We start from the raw sequence: 19,079 nt of genomic DNA on the forward strand, positions 1-19,079 counted from the left end.
ACAAGCGAGCAGAGGATCGTGTTTCGGATAAGCAGCTAGGCAGGGAAGTAAATGGAACAGGAGGAATATATTATAAATAAAAAGAACCCCCAGCATGCAATTCTTTGGCACCGACTACTAAAGGGCCAGTGCTTCTTAAGTATGTGATAACTCCAAACCATAACAGCAGAAAAAGTTTTGAATGCAGGATTGGCATCTTTATCACTTCATACACTCAGACCAGTTGCTGTTGAAATTTGATTTTTATGGTGAGCATTCCGCCTTAACATAAATATCAGACTGCATTATGAGCAACTTTACATACTTCTGCAGTGCTTTCTTAAGGTGGCCACACACCATACAATTTTTTTAAATCTGTTCAATATAAGAATTGCAATCAATTTTTCTGACTGATTGTAACATTTCAAAAATATGACCAATGTACCACACACTTATGTTCAATTTTTCCCCAATTATGTTAAAAATGATTGGAAACTCTGAGAAAATTGCTAGGGTGTGTATATTAATACATTGACAATCTAACACACACAATACAATCTTTAGAAGAATTGAAGAAAAATACCTGGCATTCCAGTTCCATAAAAATGGAAGAAAACTGGAAATCTGATCGGATTTTTCAGTCGAATAGAAAAAAAGCTTTTGGTTTTTCGGGAGATCCGATCAGTTTTATCTAATTGCCGTAAAATCGGATCATTTTATTGTATGGTGTGTGGCCACCTTTAGGAAAACTTACACCTGCTTAACCTTGGCAGGTCCCACGAGCCAGGAAGTTTAAAGGTGTCCACTAACTGTTCTATTTGTAGTGAAGAATCACCCAAGTGATCAGATAAATACGATCAGATTGCATGAAAAGAAACCTTGTTGATGTCCCAAATGAACGGAGATCATTTGACAATTTTGTTGTATGGAAAACGTTTTTTTCATAATTGGTTTTGGTGAATAGGACTTACAGATTGTTGTGTTGATGGTGAAATCAGGGCTGTGGAGTCGGAGTCGTGGAGTCGGGCAATTTTGGGTGCCTGGAGTCGGAGTCGGGGAAAAATGCACCGACTCCGACTCCGACTCCTAATGAATTTGTAGCTGTAATTAAAATAGAAAATATGATAAAATGTTCTATTTCTCAGATAATAGTCATTAAAAATAATGTATATATACAGTAATAGCTGTGCTTAGTCCACAAAAATGAAATAAACCAATCAAAATTAGTTACTTGTGCTGCTTCAATAAAGCAGTCCCCGTATTTTTAAGGTCAGATATACATATCTGATTGTGACTGTATATATGATGCGTACACAGGAATCTCTTATATATACTAAATAACATCTATGCTGTAAGAATAAAGCCTGATGTGTAGCTGTGTCACTAATAGAGATGGTCAATGAGATGGAAATAATTCTGCACTGATGCTGATTTATGCAAATGTATGCACTCCCTTTGCTGATGAAATCAAATAATTTGATATGTAAAATTTGGTTTGGTGACTACAAATTAAAGGGTACCTGAGACGGATGAAAAGTAAAGTTTTATACATACCTGGGGCTTCCTCCAGCCCCCTTCAGGCTAATCAGTCCCTCGCTGTCCTCCACCACCCGGATCTTCTGCTATGAGTCCTGGTAATTCAGCCAGTCAGCGCAGTCCGGCCGCATGCCACTCCCCCAGCCAGGAACATTCTGCACCTGCGCAATAGTGCTGCACAGGTGTAGTATGCTCCTAGCGGTGGAGTGTGTTCATGCGCACTACGCCAGACTGGCTCAAGTACCTGGACTCATAGCAGAAGATCCAGGTGGTGGAGGAGGACAACGAGGGACTGATTATCCTGAAGGTGGCTGGAGGAAGCCCCAGGTATGTATAAAACTTTAATTTCATCTGTCTCAGGTTTACTTTGTTACACAGTAGTACTATACTCTACATATGCATTTCTCACAGAGCTGCAGGGAATCCACTGAGAATGCTGTGCACATTGAACACAGAGCTGTTGTCTGTTTACAATCTCCTCATTCCCCTGCAGAGTACCTGCACATCATTCTTACATGTACCCACACTTACATTGCCTAGGGCCTGATAGATGTTCTTTGTTCCGGTTTGTACCTTTTACAAGTACTATTACTAAGGACTAGTTTTAGTCTAAAGGGAATAAATATAGTAGTCTACATATCCTTCTCACTTCAGTTGTCTTGTAAAATTCCTAAGCGTGGCAGTTAAGAGACGAATTTCATGTTCCATACTTTTAATCAACAAAATTGTAATATGCAAATTAGAGGAGTCGGAGTCGTGGAGTCGGAGTCGGAGTCGGTGGAATCCTAAACTGAGGAGTCGGAGTCGGTGGATTTTTGGACCGACTCCACAGCCCTGGGTGAAATAATCGATGTCTTACGTAAGTGTATTTTGCTTTGCCGATTCTTTGCTGAAAATTGTACCGTTAGTGGGCACCTTAAGTGTGTGTACATGCATACAATATTCATTGGCTAATGATTGTCCAATATTACTACCTCCATGTTATGAGAGCTTACCTGTCCAATCTGCACACAGACCTCAATTCACAGATCTTTATCAAACGTTTGATAATTTTCCTCATGGGTAAAATCTAATTTTGAATTCACTAAGGTGTTATAGATTTATTGATCATTTCATCGATAAAACATTCGATACATCTATAACACCTTAGTGAATTCAAAATTAGATTTTACCCTTGAGGTAAATTATCAAACGTTTGATAAAGTGTTTGATAAAGCTCCGTGAATTGAGGCCACAGTATTCAAAATCTGTTAGCACTCATGCTACATGGAAGTGGGTAGATTGTGTATGCACCCTAAGTTTTGAGGATTTGACTCCACCCCCACCACGCCCCCACCATTGGTACAGAGGCCCATTTGGGAAGGATATAAGTAAGGGCATGTTTCCACTACACTCAGATTGGATGCAAAAAAACTGACTCCAATTAATGCCTATGGGCCTGTTTCCACTAAACACAATTTTTCTGATGCAGATTTTCCCATAGGTATTCATTGGAGTCAGTTTTTCTGCATCCAATCTGCATGTAGTGGAAACAGGCCCTAAGGCATTTAAAAGCATTTCATATAATTCTAGGTACACACCAAACAATTTTCTGTTATTTTTAACTGCCAGATAGATTTTTTCCATCATGTTGGAAAAAAATCTGTCTGGCAGGTAAATCTAACAGAAAATTGTATGATGTGTACCTAGCAGCCTTTGAATTGATGATGGCAATATTGTATTCTATCAATCACGGATGCCAGAGGAAGGAAGACTGAGTTATGCTAAAAAAAGAAAAGTTGGAAATGAAGTGGTTGGAATCCTGGAGGCCATATGCTTGTGTGACACAATCGCTGAACAGCTATGGTAACAGACCTATGTAGGTCTCCATCCTAACAGAACATTGTATGGTGTGTACCTAACATTGAATGATTGTGGTAGAGCACTAATTGTTTTGGCCATAATAAAGACTTCCACCTCCCTGAGGCACATCTGTCAATGCCTGCAAGTCTTCCCCATTTAGGACATGTGGTCTAATCTGAGTGGGAGATTTGTATTGATAATTCCAATGTTCCTCTTCACCCTTGCGAAGATTGAGACTGAAACAAATCAGCCTTTGTTTAAAACAAATTGACGTTTTCTGGCCCTTAATTAAGTGAAAGTCTTTGTTGTAACGAGATTGAACAGAAGTTTGAAATCAAAGACGCCTCGCTGTTTTATTGCCCGCAGCGCTATCGATCCTCCTGACGGCCTGGCGGCTGTAATTATGCACAATCTCTGTCCTAATGATTAAAAATAAGTTATGCTTTCATGACTGGGTAACCAGGCCCGAGATGGCCTTTCTGCGAACATGCTGCCAAACACTAGAGGTATTTTTCATTAGGTTCACTTTATTTCAAACGTCCAAACTGAGATTTGATGTGACAAAGTTTACAGCTTAAAAAATATGTTTTTGTTTTTTTTTTTACCAGAAATGGACCCGTTAGACCTAGTGCTTTCATGGTAAACCATGAAGAAATATCCTAGACAGCAATTCCTTTTGTCATTTCCCATTACATTTTATAATATCAAAGCTGTTTAGATATACAATAGAGTACCAATATTCCGGAGCTCCACTTACCAGAAAACCAAAAGTCTCAACCAACCAGCACAAATCGCAGGCAGTACTCACAATGGTAAGGGCCAACATCTTAGCCTATTTGTGGGCTCTGCTGTGCTTAACCACCTTATCCACAAGTCAGTAGATATACGTCCTCTGTGACTTAATCTAAGCCACGAGTCAGTAGATATACGTCTTGTAGCCGAAGCAGTGCTGTGCAGGATTGGGCTTGCTCCTGTGCACATTTCTGGCACTATTTGATGCAGCACTAATTGGTGAACGGGAATATATGTTTCCTGAGCTAATGAGATTGTTTTTTACCATTAAAAATACTTTTATTTTCTCAATTCATAGTGAAAAATACACTCTGTAGCATTATTTCAGAATCAAATATCTTCACCATAAATTGTGTGACAATAACATAATCTAAGTTTTGTGATAAGCGGTAAGAATAGCCAAACAAAATTTGTGTTTTTATCTACAGTAGCACTTTTTATTTTTAAACTGCAATTGGTAAAACTGAGAAATGTTTTTCTATTTTTTTTTCTTTGTTTTCCCATTAAAGTTCATAGAAAACAAAATTGTGCAAGGGGAAAAATGGCATACAATGAAAGCCTAGTTTGTCTTGAAAAAAACTATATATATTTAATTTCTGTGTTGTGAGTAGGGATAAAGTTATTTCTGATTAAATAAGGTCATAGCTAGACTGTCAAAACTGCTCTGGTCCATAAGTGGGAAACAAGGTCTGGATGCAAAGTGGTTAGAGGACCTATGCCCTCGAAAATCTTAAATACATGTAAACATATACAAATAAGTATGTTTCTTCCAGAGTAAAATGAGCCATAAATTACTTTTCTCCTATGTTGCTGTCACTCACAGTAAGTAGTACAAATCTGACATTACCGACAGATTTTAGACTAGCCCATCTTCAAATGGGGGGGGGGGGGGGTTCTCAGGGTTTTCTTTATTTAAAAGCATTTAGTGAACGGCAGTTGCTCTGTCCAACTGCCAAAATAGTGTGCAGGGAGGCTGGCCAGCATCATTGTATAATCCTTTTTCAAGGAATGTCTTTATAAAGAATAAAGGCCATGCTCAGAATCTCCTATGGAGAGATGGCGTAGCTCAAAATCTGCCGGTAATGTCAGATTTCTAATACTTACTATAAGTGACAGCAACATAGGAGAAAGGTAATTTATGGCTCATTTTGCTCTGGAAAAAAATGAACTTCTTATTTGTATGTGTTTTAAATTTTAAGATTTTTGCGACAGTTCCTCTTTAACCACTTAATGACATGCAGATTTAAGATGTATTAAAACATTCTGCTGGAGCCTCTTAATGGCTCCAGGACGTTTTAAAACGTCATGTGCTGCCGCTGCTGTTGCTGCTGCTGCGCGCGTGCACGTGCATTCCTGTGCACGTGAAAATAGTGAAAAACTACACCGGAAAAAAAATACACCTTTAATTCCAAATACTATAATGTTCCCATACTTTGTACTAGGGACATTATTAAAATCTTGTTATAACCAGGACAAATGGGCAGATAAAATGTGTTTATATTAAAACCATAGGGGATAAAATTGGAGAAATAGTGTATTTTTTTCATTTTTTCCTTGTTTTCCCATTTAAAATGCATAGAAAATAAAGTAATGACTGAAAACAACCCCAAAAAGCCCAATTGGTGGTGAAAAAAACAATATCTAGATAATTTCATTGTGATTAGTAGTGATTAAGCTATTGGCAAATGAAAGGGATGAGCACTGAAAGGTGAAAATCGCTCTTGTCCGTTGTGGTAAAAACCGCCTTGGGGTGAAATGATTAAAGGCTGGGTTCCATGGCTCCCGCAGGGTTACAATACTTTCAATTACTGTTTAACATTAAGTACAGAGTGGGGGTATAGTACTGTATTAGCTAGGCCTATTTGTAACATTGAATCACAAGCAATCAGAAAGCACACTTATCCGGCATAAGCCGTTCCCGTCTATGTTGGATGATTGAGACTGTGCATGTTTGGCATATAAATATTTAAACCATAGAGAATGAAGTGTTTGGTGTGCCAACCATTTCTTTTAATAATTGATCTGTTGTTTTATTGATATTGTGTTTGTTTGCTTTTTTATCATATCATTCTTAATCTTGAAAGAAGGAACAAATGACTTTCAATTTAATTTTAACAATTATACAGGCAACAATGATGAACCTGATGTCCGATAAATGATCAATAATTAAGCACGTGGGTTTGAAAGCCGAAAGTATTTTTAGCATTTCCTTCTGTTTTGTCAGATTTTATTGTCTTTTGTCACTTTAGATTGTAAGCGCTTTACAATTAGAGCCTCCTGTTATATTGTGTTCATGTTGTTAATCTGTATTGCCTATTTAAATTGGTATGAAACAGCATTTCTTCTTTCCTCTAACAGATTTACAGCATTAAACGTACCTACTACCGAGAAAAGAAAATCAGTAGCAGAGCAGCATTTATAGTAAACAGTTAAAACACAGCACTTTCCTCTTCTGTGGGCTTATATCAGAAACCAACACTTAGGAGGTGATTACGTTATTTTTTGTTTGTTTCTTTATCCGCCACAATTAGTAAACATTCCAGGCAGTGCTTCAGCTTGGGTCAGGTTAGCAGAGTGTGAAAAAGGAGACAAATCCTTACTACAAACATAATATATAGATACAGCAGCTGTGCAATAACATGCAATGGCAGCTTCAGAACAGATGAGGTAATACTTGTGCACAAAAGCAACTATAACTGTATCGTTATTAAAAATTGGGAAAACCGTTTTATTGAATATTAAATTAGTTTAATCCTGCAAATATTTTTTTTTCGCTTAGGGCAGAGTGGGGGTATAGTCTATCATGATTTCCTGTTATTTATTGCTGTGCAAGGTTCATACATGTTAATTTGAGTTAAGAATTTAGTATGTGTACACATGTCCCATGACTTAGAGATCCAGCACGGCAGGTCTCTAAAGGCTCATACACACATACCAACAATCTATCCAATTAACTACCAAACTTCTCTGTTGGAAGGTGTGTGTACAGCTGGCAAACAAGCAGATGACCAACTGATAACCGGTTGTTTGCCAGTTCCAACCGGTGGATCAATCTGCCCAACTGTCATGCAGGTTAGAACATGTCTACAAGTCTTTTGAACAACTTTGTTTTTTGAACGCAGACCTGTTGTGCAGTTTGTCATGTATTTCAGTGAGTTGGTTGAGTCGGTTGGCGTGTGTGTACGTATTTGTCAGGTAAACAACTTGCTGTGTGGTTGTTCATGTTGAATGGTTGGTTGTGCATGAAGTTGAACATGTGTATGAGCCTTAAGCAATACCATAAAAAGAACAGGATTGCATTGTTGTCACATTTATCCTGCCAGCCAGAAAATGCTCTATTGTGCGTCGTCCCTCCTCCTGTACATTGAGCTGCAAACCTCACATGGCTGTACCCGAGCAATGTGTGTGTGTGTGTGTGTGCAGCATTTGTTCCTTACAGGGTCATCTTAAAGTGAATGGGAACCGCATTTAAAAAAAATGAGACAGATACTTACCCAAGGAGCGGGAAGGCTCTGGATCCTATAGAGCCTTCCCGCTCCTCTCCTGGTCCCCTCGTTCCGGTGCTGGCTCGCTCGGTAGCAGTATTTTACTAAATTGGTCAAATACTGCTTTACCCGGCCGAAGGAGGCTTCAGAGGTCTTCAGGGAGCCCGAGTGCTCCTGAAGAAGGGCGGCCCTGTACTGCACCTGCACAAGCATGCTCTCTCGCACGCTCACGCCTGTGCAGTATGGAGCCGCACGTCTTCGGGAGGACACAGCTCCCGAAGACTTCCAAATACTCTTTCGGTGGGGGATTAAAACGACGGGGGGGGGGGAGCCAGCACAGGATAGAGAGCACCGAGAGAGGAGACAGAAGGCTCTATACGACCCAGAGCCTTCCCTCTCCTTAGGTAAGTATTTGCTTCATTTTTTTTAAAATGCGGTTCCCATTCACTTCAACGATTGAGCATCGTTGTTCAATTTTTAGTTTATTGCAAAGAAGGCAACTAAAAAAAAAAAAGTTGGTTATCCTACTTTGCTGTGCTGCTGTAAGAAAATAATTATATATATATATATATATATATATAATATATATTGTGGAGCAGCATGGTGGAGTAATAAATAGCACTCTCACCTTGCAGTGCTGGGTACCAAGTTCAAATTCCAGATTGAGCTCTATATGCACCGAGCTCTATATATTCGGATAAGTGAATTGACTTCCCCCTAGACTATGATGGACATATAACTATGGTAGGGATTAATTTGTGAGCCCCTCTTATGCTGGGCATACATGGTTAGTTTATGCACCGGTATCGAGCCAGTGGCTCGATGCTAGCGCGTCACCGCTCATCCGCGCGGATCCATTCCCGCTCGTCCCCGAGAGCGCTTCTTTTCAGCGCTTCGGTTTTTTCTATTGTCCGCCCGCGGGGATCGAGCACGGTATCGATCTGCCGTGGTGATCGGACAGGTTGGATCTTATCAATCGAGCCATCAGCGGCTCGATTGATAAGAACCATCTAACCATGTATGCCCAGCATTTGAGAAATGTATAGGGACACTTAATTGAAAAAGAAAGCCCTCTGAAGTCCTGCTCCCTCGCCACTATTCAGCACTCCGACATTCCTCCTCTGTCCTTCTCCACAAGCCAGAAGACTCGGCGAGTCTCCGGCCGCTGTGCATGCGCGCCGCTGGCTGCGTCCCCTCTGTATCACACTCCTGGATCCGGGAGCATTCTGCGCAGGCACAGTAGCAGTTTTTGCTTACTGCGCAATGAAGGAGGCACTGGGCTGTGCTTCCAGCATTCGATGGGGGGAACTGAGCAACGTGGGGTGACTGTGGGGGACCAGGAACACTTCAGGGGGCTGGAAGAAGCCCCAGATACATAACTGGCTATTTGTTTAAGTTAAAGTTTCTTTTGAGATAAAGCTTTGTACTCTGTACAGTGCTGTGTAAGATGTTAGCACTATGAAAACTAAATAACTATTAGTATTACTAAAGCCCCAATAGTGAAGTTTTGCAACTTCCAACTGTAGTGTAGACCACAGTAAAAAATTTAGGATTTTTTAAAACCCTCCATCCCCCCCCCCCCCCCCTTCAAAACAAGGAAAACCATATTTACAGCAAATGAAGTATTGATACAGGAAGGACAGCTTTGTGCTACTGCCGCACAGTCTCCCTGGTCTTTGGAATAGTGTGGCATTGTTGATCCCCATCTCATCCTCTCCCCATCATGGAATGCTGCCATCGTACCTCTCGCATTTCAACCAACATAGTTGGCATTCCCGCCGCAAACTCTTTATCTATATTTATCTGTCTAGTGACAACTCCGTATAAACACAGATTTCAGGTAATTACACCAGCTTAATTGAAAAATGATTGAATGACTTTCTGGAATGCAAAACCAAGCTTCTATCCATTTATTTATCATGTTTATGGGACGGTGGGGAAATGCAGCGTTTGGAATTATTATATACTGCCCTAATGTCTAGAGTTCTTGGCACAAGGTGAAAATCTGTATCTCGCTGCTCACAGGAAGGTAATCTGGCTCAAGAAGCCTTTGTATTCTCGCTGCAGGTTTATGAATGATCTTCAGAGACCAGCCAGGGCCTCACCAGTGGCAAAGTGAGGACCACTGTTCAGTTTTTGTGCATAATAAAGCTACACTTAAGGATTTTAGTTACAGAGAAAAAAAGCCCACTCCATCCCCCACCTCTTGAAAATTAGGTACATAGTAATCTGAATATTACAAACTAGTTGTTAGTACCTTATTTTGCTCATAATGTAAATTTTCCCATGTTGCCAGTGCAAGCAATACTATGGTACATGCGGGATGTTTTTCATCATTTAAAGGAAACACGAGGTGAGAGTATACTGATGTGATAAACAATTGTATCTATCCTCCTCTTCCTAAAAATGACTTTTTTTTTAGATATCCTACAGCTTTATTTTTTATTAATCTACTTTTTAATTTTTTATGGTTTCATTGTCTCTGCTCAATGACACACGCATGCAGTATGCCATAGCTAAAATCAATTATTGTCCCTTCTTATCTCTTTCCTGCTCTAAGAATCCATTTTCTGCCGAACAAGTGTTTTATGGCTATAATACCTTATCACTATACTCCAAGCCGGACAGAAACTGTCACTTGCTTACCTGATTTTTAGCTCTTTCAGGCATAGAAAGAAAAAAAGGAACACAGCATAGTTGTGTGTGCTAGGCACTGTACATACACATGTCTATCTCATCATGTCACATGGTGTATCCTTAGAAATGCCATGAATCTTATTTATGGGAAGTGGTTTTAGATTCTAGACTATAGGGCAAAGCTATGCTTTAGTTTCAGATCAGCTATAATTATTATTTATATAGCACCAACTTCTTCCATAGCACTGTACATAGTGCAAATCAGACAATAGCGGGGAGCACAGATACAGAAGTATTTTAACCTTCCACCTTTATATCACTTAAGTATGGGGTGCCCCAGGGCTCAATCCTCTCTCCCCTGCTTTTCACGATTTTCATGTTACCGATTGGAAAACTAATCCAAAAACATGACCTGACATACCACTGCTATGCTGATGACACCCAACTATATATTTTCTTCAAGCCTGTTGTGACAGACCCAACTCTAACTATAAATGCCTGCTTAGGCGAACTACAGCAATGGATGAGTGACAACTGGCTGAAACTAAATACAGACAAAACTGAAGCCCTTCTGATTGGAGGGCTGCGCATGATAACAAAACAACTTAACTTGCAGTCTTCACCACTGGGAATAGGAGGCACGGATCTGCGCAGCTCTGATCATGTGCGTAGCCTGGGAGTTCTAATTGATTGGGATTTAAACTTCAGAACTCACATCTCTGCTGTGGTGAAATCATCCTATTTTCACCTGAAGAACATCACAAAAATCAAGCACCTCATCCCCCCAGAAGATCTACCAACCTTAGTTCATGCCTTCATTGCATCCCAACTGGACTACTGTAATGCTCTCTACACTGGGCTTCCAAAAAAGGTCTTGTACCACCTACAGCTGATACAGAATACTGCTGCCAGTCTGTTAACCAACCAAACACCTTCACTGCCACATAACGCCAGTCCTGCACTCCTTTCACTGGCTACCTATAAAATGGAGGGTCCTATTCAAGATCAGCCTACTGACATTTAAATCACTTCATGGTTTGGGCCCTGGATACATGAAAGAAATGTTAAAGCTGTGTAGCAATCCCTACAATCTCAGATCCACAGGGTCTCATAATCTAGTCCTACCCAGAGTTAATCTGGAAACCTTTGGTCCCAGAGCCTTCTGTCATGCTTCTCCTATGTTATGGAACACCTTACCTCAGCAGATCAGGACAGCTCCATCCCTGGACATGTTTAAATCCAGACTGAAAACCCACCTGTTCAGTTTGGCATTTGCAAAAATATAATTTTGTTGTGTGAATACTTCATCCTACTACCAACTAGTGAATCTGAGAGAGCCTAAGGGCTTTGAGTCCTATGGGAGAAAAGCACTATAGAAATGTTATTGTATTAACACACTACTACCAGGACAACCTGTGACACAAGTACAGATAAATACAATTGATGTGTAGTTTGAGACATTACCAATTCTGGTATATTTGGCACATATACTGTATTTCCGTAGCTCTGTGTAGGTTCTCAAAGACTGAACTTGCTTATATCTGTGTGCAAGCTACAAATAATTCAACATCATCCAATTCCTTATCCTCCTTAGTAAACTGTGCCAAGAGCCCTGGGGAAGATCAGATTGTGACGGTGTTGGGTTCCAAATTGTGTCTTGTTTATGGCCTGCAGTTCGTGGAGCAGCTAAGGGATCAAGAGCCTTGAGGGTGCTGGACTGTTCTTGCACATCCGCTGCCCGGTGATGTCTATAGGAGGCTAGGAGCCCTGAAGGCAATGATAGGGAAACGCCTCCAAGAAAAAGCACAAATATGTTTGTTTGATATGATAGCCTGGAAACCCACAAATTATTTCCTGACCCTTAGTATCCATTTGTTCAGATGTAACCACTACATAGCGGAGTGTTAGTTAATTCAATGACTTTATGAACATTTCACCAGCGCACATCAGTGTGGCTGCCTCCATAAGTCATACAGTCTGGCATAATTACACTCTGTTTTATGGCTTTTGTTTAACCATAAAATAACAGAGCCCGTGGTTACTGAAATATCTGATTAGCATGGGGTGTGAAGAGTTAATTGTAGCACCAAAAACTCCTATTTGTTACAGGTTGTGTTGCAGACTAAGTGATTCAGTCCTCCGCATGATTCATGGCCGCGGTGTTCCTCGAGACAGTTTTATCTTCCTCATACCGAATATCTCTGGGCCGGTCTTTTTATTGTCTGTGTTTTATGCTCATCATGCAGAGTATAAGCTGAGATGTCTTCATGAGGGCAGGAAAGAGACCCATCACGGAGATGTCTTCCCTCTAGCCAGAGAACTTACTGGGTATAAATATATATAGTATTATATATCTTCTGCACAGGGGAACTTACTATTTCAGGGTTTTTTGTTGTTTGTTTTTGTTTTTTTAAACCTCTGTCGGGTTTGAATGTCTGTTTATCCCCACTGTAAATAAGTTTGCTTCTTGAGATACCCCAACCTTTGGGATTGGAGAAAAATCTCACAAATAGACAAATGCCTCTGAAGAGTTAAACATGTTTTTTTTGGCTCTGTTACATAAATTGCTTTTATTGCAGTTTTGGTCTCTATGAGATTTCCCCTTCAGATCAAGGCACCTTTATAAGGATGTATGGCTACTCCTTCAGAAGTTCCTGCAGATCAGAAAGTACATCAGGTGACGCCTGGACACAATTTAGTTTTGTGGCCCGATTTCAGGAACAGTCATTTCACCAAAGTGTGTGCATAGCTTTAAAAGGTACCTGAACTGACTTGTAACATGAGATAAACGTGTTTGTCAATGCCCAAGCCTACGTAAAACCAGACTCTGTTGTTTTTTATTTCTCTCTGGAATGAGATTGTTCAGCAGATTTAGAATCTGATCATTTATCTAATCGATTTCTATTCACTTCTATGAGAAAATTGATCAGAAAAACTATCAAAATCAGATCGGACCTGTCGAAAATTATCTATCGAGCCATCTATTTACTTAAATAAACTCATGGTGTATTGCCAGCATAATTTAGAATCCATGGCTGAAAATTACACTTTGTCTGCAGCATGACTCACTGATAACTAATTACAGACCATAAAACTCTTGCATGGCCAAGAACCTTTTCTGAGTACAGGAATTCATTTAAAATAGATTTTGAAAGTCATTCAATAACTTTAAACTTCTGTTTTTGACTCCCCCCAACACAAAATAAGACTGGGGAAATCAAGGAAAGTCCTTAGATAGGAATCAGACTTTAGATGGAAATGTTTTGTTTTTATTTTTTTTTTGTTGTTTGGCTCACTTTAGCTTTAAAGTGAGCTTGTAGAGTCAGAGATATGGAAGCTGCCATGTTCATTTTATTTTAAACCGTGCCAATTTCCTCACTGTAATGCTGATCTTGGATTCAGTACTGTGTGAATCGCATACCTAAAACAAGTATGGCGCTAGTCAGAACATCCACAGAGAAATGATTCATGGAGTTATTATAAAAACGACATCTCCACCCACTACTTGCAGCAGTATTGGTGGAGATGAGTGCAAGTATGCTTGCTATACGTTCCTTTTTTTGGAGCTGCAAGTATATCTACTTGATTGAAGAGGTTGTCCAATGGTAGATGCTTGGTATTAAACCATTTAATCCCGGAAACAGGTCGCCTGCAACCACTGCACCTACTGTGATCGGGAGCAGGACACCAATGAGCCAGACCCATGCATATAATGCTTTTTGTATGCTATGTACATTGCATAACGAATTAAGCATACTGTTGCATGCATACTTTTGTACTTCTGCATTTTTGTGCTTTTGTATTTTTGTACATTCACCCGAGCATATGTTTTTATGCATATATCACTGATTGATGTCATTTTAATGATGTTTGTACCGCATGTGTATATCCCTTTAAGACAGGTGATACCACCTTTTGGGTGGGACTTTGTACCTACATATTCCTGGCTGTATCACCTGTTCATTAGCTAGGACTAAGGAGCCATAATTTTGCTCCGATACGCGTGAGCTGTATTGCTGTTTGTCCACAATTGCTTCAATAAAAATTGGACTTTTATCCTGAGATCGGTGCAGCGGAATTCTTATCTACTACATTATTAAACCATTTAGTCAAGTCCCTACAGAGTTCCATAACCGTTTATAGTTTGTTTGCTAAAGCAGTCTAGGTGGAAGCCTCAGTTTTAAAGGATACTGCAGCCGAAAGGCTGCAGAGAGATAAAACCTGCATTGTGTAGGTAAAGAAAAGGACATACTCACCGCTCCCCTCGCTTCCTGCCGTCGGGTCCCGCTCGTCAGCCACAGCTCCCGGTACTGGCCGACTCTCCTGACCCCTGACCCGGACATACTGCGCCGCACATGAGCAGTATGTCCTGTAATCTTCGCTTCTGGCGTCGCATCATGACGCCAGAAGTAAGGACACTCCCCCGCCTCCTGCGTGTGCAGCGGCTCCACTATAAAGCTACATGCTAGCCACTGGTGAAAGTAGCCATTAATGTCTACTGCCACGTGGTTCTACCCATGGCCTTCAGACTGGTATGTAATGCATCTGCACTGTGTACACAGGAAGGATGACGTCTGAAAATTTGGGCCGCGGGTCAAGCTGCAAGTAGAATATTGCCAATATTACAGATATTATACTATTGCGTTACCTAACTTAGATCTCACACCAACCTTTCCCCCTACTTAATCCTAACACAAACCTTCACCTAACACTAACCCCTTCCCCCTCCCTCCATGTCAAATACCATTAGTGCCGATGCGGTATTTGGCTCCATAATACCCGAACCCTGGGTGCCCCATGACTTACTCCCATCCGCTGATATCTGCACCATTAATCATTCTTTTTGCCGCAGTGTTTTCTTCCATTACTATCTGTACCGTTATTGTCCCTGCTATATCCGGCGCCCAGATTATACACTGGGTGTCGTTGTGCATTGTGGTCTATGGCCGCACCCAAATTACCAGATGGATGCAGGCACCCAAGTCAGCTGCTTTAATCTGCACCACCTCTCCCCATGACACCTAATGGTAGTGGGTAGACTTCTTCTTTGATAGAGGACAATTAATTGAGCACGCAAGTTGCGCTGGGAGTTTTCTGAAAAGATGATTTAACCTACTGACATGCAAGTAGTTTAATATTGTATCTAGAAAATAATACAATGTCAAGTGTCAGTGTAACCCCCAAGCACAACTACTCAGAGCTGCTGTTGTAAAGGTGAGCTTTTAATACCACTTGTCCTGACACCATTCCAGAGGGCTGATGTAAGAGCATTGGTTGCTTGGGCTGTGGATGGTTCTTCAGATCACATTACAGTGCTGTCTAATACTGTGAGATATATCTGCATTACTGAGCAGCATTTGTTAAAGCAACAAACACATGGACACTTCAGTTTTATTAACCTGGTAAAAATCTGAAACCTGATTCCGCAGCTTTGGCTGCTTTGGGAGAATGGAATTGAAATGTATTCACAGCAGGAATCTTTAACCTCTAGAAGGAAATTCTTATTTCAAAAAAAGAAACTAAATTGAAAAAGTGTGTACATTTCTACTTGCCCAGGCGTTCTCCCAATATTATTACAGAATATACTCCTTTGTAAAAGCCAGTAGCCTTTGTCCAATTCACTTTTTCGCCTAAGTTTACTCCTAGGAGATAATTTTTCATATTCTCTTTAAAATAACTTTTCTGTGCTCTGCATAAACCTTATTTAGATTTACTAGTAGTATTCATAATTGTGTAGGAATGCTTTCCAAATTAATGGAAATATACTTAGTTGGGTGTGCTGTGGGGATGCAGCAAATCTAGTGGGGCATTCATGTAGAACAGGATTACATGAAAAAAACAAGGTAAAAAACAAGACTTCAGAGTCTCTTTAAGACGGAACATTGTGCCATCTCTTTCCCCTGTACCTCTTCTGTGCCTCCAGTGTCCCCCTGTGTCACCTCTGACCTTTATACCTGTTTATACAAGTTTAAAAGCCATTTTAAACTCAAAAACTACTAGTCCAATTTGAAAAAAAAACTACCTATTTGTGGCTTGTTTCCAAGGAAACACAGATTCCACGCCGTTCTTATCGGTGGGTCGTTAGTAAGTCGGGGACTACCTGTATGCAGCAAACATTGTGTTTCTCCAGACTCATTTAAAAAGGTGAGGTGATAAGATGGCTACAGAGATTCCAAAACTTCTGCAACTGATTATTTTTTTTTTGTTAAATAAGGAATACATTTCAAATGTTATTCCTACTTAATGACTTCTCCCAGGGTTCTCCTTGAAGTGGCTTTGTCCACTGTTCTAAAGCAATGCATTATAGATGTTTTTGGTGCTTTTTAGACGCACTGAATTTGTGGCCTGACAATTTTATAATGTACTCTGCAGTTTGTTTTAGTAGATTGATTCTAGGTTCCTTAAAAAGGAGCTCCGGTGAGCAGTAGTAGAATGTAGTAAATTATTCAGAATGCCCGGTTTTAATTATCCGGGTTTCAGCATCAGAAACACTTACTATATCCATATATTGATGTGTATTAATATGTAACCTGCCCTCCCAGATGTTTAGCCTAGGCTGTTTAGATGTACAGAATTCTCCTCCCAGAACACTGTTGGAGGTGTTGCTTCTATTGACTCTGGAACATACAGTAATCAGATATTCCGCATTTATGCACCTACTAGCAGTAAAGAGGCTGCCACCTGTGATACATTTCAGAATGTAAATCGGGGTGAGGAAAGATTTTACTTTTAATAGGCAAACGCTGACTAAGTAATTTGTAAAGTAATATTGTGAAAGATAAGCCAGTTTATTCAATATGCTATATGCAATACAATTCCTCTTTAAAGGAATACTATCGATTCACATATTTTTTTCAACTGACACAGGAATTGTTTGGGAAGTGCTGCTAAGTACTGGTGTGTACAGTTTAGTAGCAACTTCTTTGTTTACTGTTATCAAAATACTTTCAAACTTTAACTGACGGCTGACTGAGCCATGAGGAGAGGGGAAATTCCCCTCACACTTGATCAGTTAACTCTATGGCCTAGTAGTGCACACCAGAGCGGTTCTGCTGCAGTTTGCGATCCGCTTGCGGCTGCGGATCCGCTAGGGTAATGTATTTCAATGGGGTGGTGCACACCAGAGCGGGAGGCGTTTTGCAGAAACGCATACTCCCGGGCTGCTGCAGATTTTGGATTGCGGATGCGTTTCTGCCTCAATGTTAAGTATAGGAAAAACGCAAGCCGCTCTGAAAAACGGCACTTCAGAGCGGTTTGCCAGGGGGTTTTTGTTACAGTAGCTGTTCAGTAACAGCTTTATTGTAACAATACATGAAATCTATTACACCAAAAATGCTTCACAAAACCGCAAAATGCTAGGTGAAACGCTACAGAAAAATAAGAAAAAGCGTTTCAAAATTTGCTAGCATTTTGCGGATCTGCTAGTGGTTTTTGGTGTGCACCAGGCCTAAGTGTAGCTCTGTGTGTGACACAGAGAGAGAGAGCTCCCAACAGCTGCAGCTCCTGTGTCCTGTGTTGCTGACTGACCTGTCTGTAGAGAGCAGAGGAAATGTAACTAATTGTCACAGCTTTTTCATACTGCTTTTGCTTTCAGAGTTTGATATGTTTGATATTTGCTTTCTGTAGTCTGATATGCAACTCTGGCTGTGCATTGAAGCAGACACCCCTTCTGCAATTGATTTGTCCTAATATAGCTAAATCCTACCCTCAATAAATGACAGCTTTTGCCTCTGATATTTAACATGAAAAGTAGGAAAATGTTTACACAGCTACTTAGACATTATTTGCACACTGTCATTTTAGAACCCTTGGGTATCGATAGTATTCCTTTAAGGCCTACTGCAGAAAGAAAAAGATCTTAATGGTTCTGGTTCTGTATTGGGAAAACATGACTGTGATGCACAGTGGAGCCAGCTGAATCCTGAGGGTAGCATGCTGATGGGTTGTTGTAGCGTTAGGCCAGGATATGTGGTGAGCAGGTCTCATGTGCGATGTACTGTAACTTGTACCTGCAGCCTTCATGATATTGTATATGTTTATGTTCTATGAGTCACATCTTTGCATGTATGACTAGCAGACTGTGCACCTTATGTTACCGAAGAGAACACAGTCTGCTCAGTGTTTTTTTTAGAAGGTATATACATCTGTTGTGCTACAGTGCTGTTCAGATTTTTCTAGAGTGGATGAAATTAAAGCTGTGTACAGACTTGAGATTTTCCTTGACCCAAAACAAGTTGGTTCCTGACTTTTATCTGAAAATCTTAAAGTGAGCCTCCGGACTAAAAATCTACTCAGCAGAACTGAAAAGGCTTGGTGTTTAACAGTTTCACAGCATCAGAAATTTGTTTTTCTTACCAAAGCATCATTTTTAGCTGCATTTTTAACTAAGCTCCACCCATCAAAGAAACAAAGCCCAGGCTTTTTTCCCCTTATGCTGTGCAGAGCATGATGGGATTTCCTATGTTGTTGTTCACATTGCCTAGCAACTGGGAGAGGTGCTCAGGACACAGGACAGTTGGAACTGTGTCTCATGCTCCCTGTCACCTCCTTTCAACCAAAAAGATGGCTGCCCCCATGAAATCACACACATTTGCCTGTTCTTTTCAAACAGTATTGGTAAGAGATTATATTGAATATCTATTTTAATTAACATAACTAATGTAACTTTATGACAGTATGTTTGTTTAGGCTGGAGTTCCTCTTTGTGCAAGCAGATGTCACCCGACGTTTCTGACCTACTTTTCTACGATTCACTGGGACATATCACTTCACCTTATGTCCTTTGTTCAATGCAGTAGCTTCAAAGGA

General features: G+C 40.4%; 1 protein-coding gene across 8 annotated transcripts in view; it reads left to right on the top strand.

The window, feature by feature from the left end:
* The window catches only part of TANC2 (tetratricopeptide repeat, ankyrin repeat and coiled-coil containing 2), an 897,702-nt gene that overhangs the window by 501,988 nt on the left and 376,635 nt on the right, over positions 1-19,079 (top strand). The gene's annotated exons all lie outside the window — the stretch shown is intronic.

The sequence above is a fragment of the Hyperolius riggenbachi genome, chromosome 12, assembly GCF_040937935.1.
Source record: "Hyperolius riggenbachi isolate aHypRig1 chromosome 12, aHypRig1.pri, whole genome shotgun sequence".
Taxonomy (NCBI): Eukaryota; Metazoa; Chordata; class Amphibia; order Anura; family Hyperoliidae; genus Hyperolius; species Hyperolius riggenbachi.